The sequence below is a fragment of the Drosophila obscura genome, unplaced genomic scaffold, assembly GCF_018151105.1.
Source record: "Drosophila obscura isolate BZ-5 IFL unplaced genomic scaffold, ASM1815110v1 contig_176, whole genome shotgun sequence".
NCBI classification, from domain to species: domain Eukaryota; kingdom Metazoa; phylum Arthropoda; class Insecta; order Diptera; family Drosophilidae; genus Drosophila; species Drosophila obscura.
The window spans coordinates 660,404-665,769 of NW_024542763.1; positions in this window are offsets into that span (position 1 = coordinate 660,404).

A 5,366-nucleotide genomic window follows, 5' to 3' on the forward strand; every position below is an offset into this window, starting at 1 on the left:
GTGGACGCTGTCGACGCCCCGGACAGAGCCAGCGACGGCCCCCAGCGCCACCAGGGCCACGAAAGCCTGGATCGAGGCCGCCCGAGCAGCTAAGGAGAAGCAGAGCGAGGAGGAGGAGCAGAGCGAGGAGGAAGAGCAGAGCGAAGAGGAGGTGCTGATCGAGGACGAGGAGGAGGAGCTGAGCGAGGAGGAGGGACTAGGCGAAACCGAAACTCCGGCTGACAGCGGGAAAGGGTCGGAAACCACGGACGAGACCGACAGTGAGGTCCCATTTTCCAGCCGGGGTGACGAGGATAGCACGGAGGAGTACCCGTGGACGGAGTCGGGCATCGACGACGGGCGAGCTACGCCACCTCCAGAGGCACGGGCCACCACGCCACCTCCCGAACCACGGGCAGACACGCCACCTCCAGAGGCACGGGCAGCTATGCCAGGGCAAGCCACACCATCCCCAGAGCCAGGTAGCGACACCCAGCCGGAAGACGACGACCTCTCGCTAGGGCTATCCGGCCCCGAGGCGCGGGAATTGGCAGAGCTTTTCGAGGAGCTGGCCACCTTAGCAAATATCCAGGTGGAGCGGGATTGGGTGGAGGCACCAGAGGGGAGGCGCGTGGAAACCCCCGGTTGTCGAATCCCGGTCACCCTACGGGAGAGTGCCCGCCAGCGGGCGCTGATACCGGGACCCCGGACCCGGGAGATTGAGACCCATGACGGCCAGTCTTTCCGCGTGTCAGTAAACCGAGGAGGGGAAGTTCTTATAAAATCCCGGCCCCCGAAGTAGGAAGGGAGTGTGGAGGCACAACGAGCACCACCTACCTCAACACCCTCGACTACCCCAACCCTCTCTCTCTATCGCCAACCCCTCTTTCATATATATATATTTTCCTTATTATTATTAGTTGTATATCTTTTAGTCCTAAGTCCTCCTCTTTAAATAGCCATAAACATAGCGCCTAGCTTTTTTTTGGTGAGAACCGCCTGGTTAGTGGGAACAGAACCAGCACCAGATCCAGCCCCAGAACCACCACCGGAACCAGCGCCAGAACCACCACCGCGAGCGAAAAGAGTAGAGAGCAACAGCAACGACAACGAAAAGAGAGAAACAGCAACGCCGTAGCGCAGGCGCACGCAACGATGAGCAGGGGAGAAACGCGTAGACTCCCGGCTGCTAACGCGACCGAAGGAACTCCCACCCACCCACAGAGCCGAGCTCGGACCGCTGCTCACGCCGTAGCGCAAGCGCACGCAATGATGAGTAGAGAGAGACTCCCAGACTCCCAGCCGCTAGCGCGATCGAAGGAACTCCCACCCACCCACTAAGCCGAGCGCGGACCACTGCCCACACCATAGGGGTAGGCTCACCGGCTCCCGTGAGGAAGAGCGGTGAGAGCGAAGAAACAGCCGAAGCACCAGCAGAGGCTATGGGCAGAGAGCCGAGATTTCGGGGCTATCGACGGAACGCGCAAAACAGAGGATCGGGACAGAAGTTTAAACTCTTGATCGCGCCGGTCTTAAAAACACAGTACGGAGTGAAAGTGAAGGAGCAGCGAAGAATCCTAAGGAACCAGCAAGGGGACCAGGAGCGAAGCCAGCAAATAGAAAGATGTACCCAAAGCAGGAGAAAGAAGAGGGGTAAGCTGGTCTCACGTAGGTGAGAAGGAGAACAGAGATAGGTTCGATGTTAGGGAAGTAGGGACACACACACACACACACACACACACACACAAACACACACTAAGCTAGTAGGCAGGAAATAAAGAAAATTATTAAAACGCACACACCTTCGTTTCTATATATGAACATTTGTAGTTTTGTTTGATTCCGTTCCTCCGCCCCGCTACCCAAGCGTGGAGCCGTAGTCCGCTACCTTCCCACAGGGTCTGCATCCCATGGGACGGGCCCGATGGGTAATATCGACCACGCGGTTTTCCACCACTACCCATAACCCTGGGCCAGCACCGCCCCACGTCCCACCCTGCCCAGGCGGTACCTCGCCCCCCGACAAGCCTCCCCGACCCCGTCTCTATGGTCTTTAATACAAATTTTTGCTGTATTGAAGACCGGGCCCTGGACAGACTGAGAGACTGTACCTTGGCTGGGAAACAACCTTACAATCGAAACCCTGGAACATCTAATCTGCCAATGCCCGTCCCTCTTAAGGGCAAACAAATATCTTGGCAGCCCGGTACTGGCATCGCTGAAAGATGCATCCAAGAGGACGCCAGCGGAACTCCTTGCCTTTGCCAAATTCTCCTCGATCCTCACGGATTTGGAAACCGCGTAAAACACTCAGAAGGTCCATATGCACCAATCCGGACAACTAAGGGCCATTTTGGCCTATGCGTAGCCCCGTGAGGGCCGTCCGGGACAACCTAACCTAACCTTATCCCACCTGGCTCGCCGCATTTTGGGGACTTGTGGGAGGCGTGGGTTAAAGTAGCCAAATATCATATTCATCGCATTTTCCCAGCCGGGGGGACGAGGATAGCACGGAGGAGTACCCGTGGACGGAGTCGGGCATCGACGACGGGCGAGCTACGCCACCTCCAGAGGCACGGGCCACCACGCCACCTCCCGAACCACGGGCAGACACGCCACCCCCAGAGCCACGGGCAGCTACGCCACCTCCCGAACCACGGGCAGACACGCCATCTCCCGAACCACGGACAGCTACGCCACCTCCCGAACCACGGGCAGACACGCCATCTCCCGAACCACGGACTGCTACACCACCTCCAGAGGCACGGGCAGCTATGCCAGGGCAAGCCACACCATCCCCAAAGCCAGGTAGCGACACCCAGCCGGAAGACGACGACCTCTCGCTAGGGCTATCCGGCCCCGAGGCGCAGGAATTGGCAGAGCTTTTCGAGGAGCTGGCCACCTTAGCAAATATCCAGGTGGAGCGGGATTGGGTGGAGGCACCAGAGGGGAGGCGCGTGGAAACCCCCGGTTGTCGAATCCCGGTCACCCTACGGGAGAGTGCCCGCCAGCGGGCGCTGATACCCGGACCCCGGACCCGGGAGATTGAGACCCATGACGGCCAGTCTTTCCGCGTGTCAGTAAACCGAGGAGGGGAAGTTCTTATAAAATCCCGGCCCCCGAAGTAGGAAGGGAGTGTGGAGGCCAACCCTTTCACAACGAGCACCACCTACCTCAACACCCTCGACTACCCCAACCCTCTCTCTCTATCGCCAACCCCTCTTTCATATATATATATTTTCCTTATTATTATTAGTTGTATATCTTTTAGTCCTAAGTCCTCCTCTTTAAATAGCCATAAACATAGCGCCTAGCTTTTTTTTGGTGAGAACCGCCTGGTTAGTGGGAACAGAACCAGCACCAGATCCAGCCCCAGAACCACCACCGGAACCAGCGCCAGAACCACAACCGCGAGCGAAAAGAGCAGAGAGCAACAGCAACGACAACGAAAAGAGAGAAACAGCAACGCCGTAGCGCAGGCGCACGCAACGATGAGCAGGGGAGAAACGCGTAGACTCCTGGCTGCTAACGCGACCGAAGGAACTCCCACCCACCCACAGAGCCGAGCTCGGACCGCTGCTCACGCCGTAGCGCAAGCGCACGCAATGATGAGTAGAGAGAGACTCCCAGACTCCCAGCCGGTAGCGCGATCGAAGGAACTCCCACCCACCCACTAAGCCGAGCGCGGACAGGAAATAAAGAAAATTATTAAAACGCACACACCTTCGTTTCTATATATGAACATTTGTAGTTTTGTTTGATTCCGTTCCTCCGCCCCGCTACCCAAGCGTGGAGCCGTAGTCCGCTACCTTCCCACGGGGTCTGCGTCCCATGGGACGGGCCCGATGGGTAGTGGTGGAAAACCGCGTGGCAATATCGACCACGGGCCAGCACCGACCCACGTCCCACCCTGCCCAGGCGGTACCTCGCCCCCCCGTGCTGTATTGAAGACCGGGCCCTGAACAGACTGAGAGACTGTACCTTGGCTGGGAAACAACCTTACAATCGAAACCCTGGAACATCTAATCTGCCAATGCCCGGCCCTCTTAAGGGCAAGAAACAAATATCTTGGCAGCCCGGTACTGGCATCGCTGAAAGATGCATCCAAGAGGACGCCAGCGGAACTCCTTGCCTTTGCCAAATTCTCCTCGATCCTCACGGATTTGGAAACCGCGTAAAACACTCAGAAGGTCCATATGCACCAATCCAGACAACTAAGGGCCATATTGGCCTATGCGTAGCCCCGTGAGGGCCGTCCGGGACAACCTAACCTAACCTTATCCCACCTGGCTCGCCGCATTTTGGGGACTTGTGGGAGGCGTCGGTTAAAGTAGTCAAATATCATATTCATCGCATTTTTGGCACCTTCATGTTCACTCTGGATGAAGTTCATACCTTGACATGTAAAATATCTGCTTGTTTAAATTCCCGTCCGCTTTATGCAATTACAGAAAGGAGAGGAAAGCCGGCATTCGTGTAGTATTGGGCAAGCAACTGAAAATTAATTTCTTCATTCTGGCTATAATTATGATCCGATCTGATTCAGATACGGCAGTCTGGTAGATATGGTCATTCTCTACGATACTGCGTTTTTAGTTTTATCGTATCTTTTAAAATGTGCCTGCCACAGAGTTTCGTTCTTTGTGGGGTCGAAGGGGGCGGGGCGAAATTTTGAAATACACTTGTGGCAGTGGGATATCACATGAGTCTGGAAACCAAATTTGGTTGCCCTAGCTCTTATAGTCTCTGAGATCTAGGCGCTCAACAAGACAGACAGACGGACAGACGGACAGACAGACATGGCTATATCGACTCGGCTATTGATGCTGATCAAGAATATATATACTTTATGGGGTCGGAAACGTTTCCTTCTCTGCGTTACACACATCCACTTTTACCACAAATCTAATATACCCCTTATCTCTTTTTTGAATACGGGTATAAAAATAAACTTCAATCATTTTGGTTGAATAAATCCTTTTTTAAGCTTGTCTTTAAGAACGTTGTAAGGCTCCGGTTTACACTTACTTTTGAGTTTTACGTTTACGTTTCAGAAAAGCCATGCAGGTGGCGTGGGAAACATGCCCTCTTATCAAAGTTCTCACAGTCAAGATGATGATGCGTCACATTTCGGACAGCGGCGGGCGGTAGCTGTTTAATGCACGTTTCTAAAGTTCTCACGGTCTGCATGCAGACGCATCGCATTTCGAACAGCGACATTGACCGCCGTTGGATTGCATTATATTGCAATTGGTCGCTAGAGTGGTGTCTAAATATATTAGACCAAACGCATTGCCTGAATGCACTACAACTTACCGAATCACAAACTTTCATTATTTTTCTGAACTATTCACGCTGGATATTCCATAATACACAAATGCTCTAGC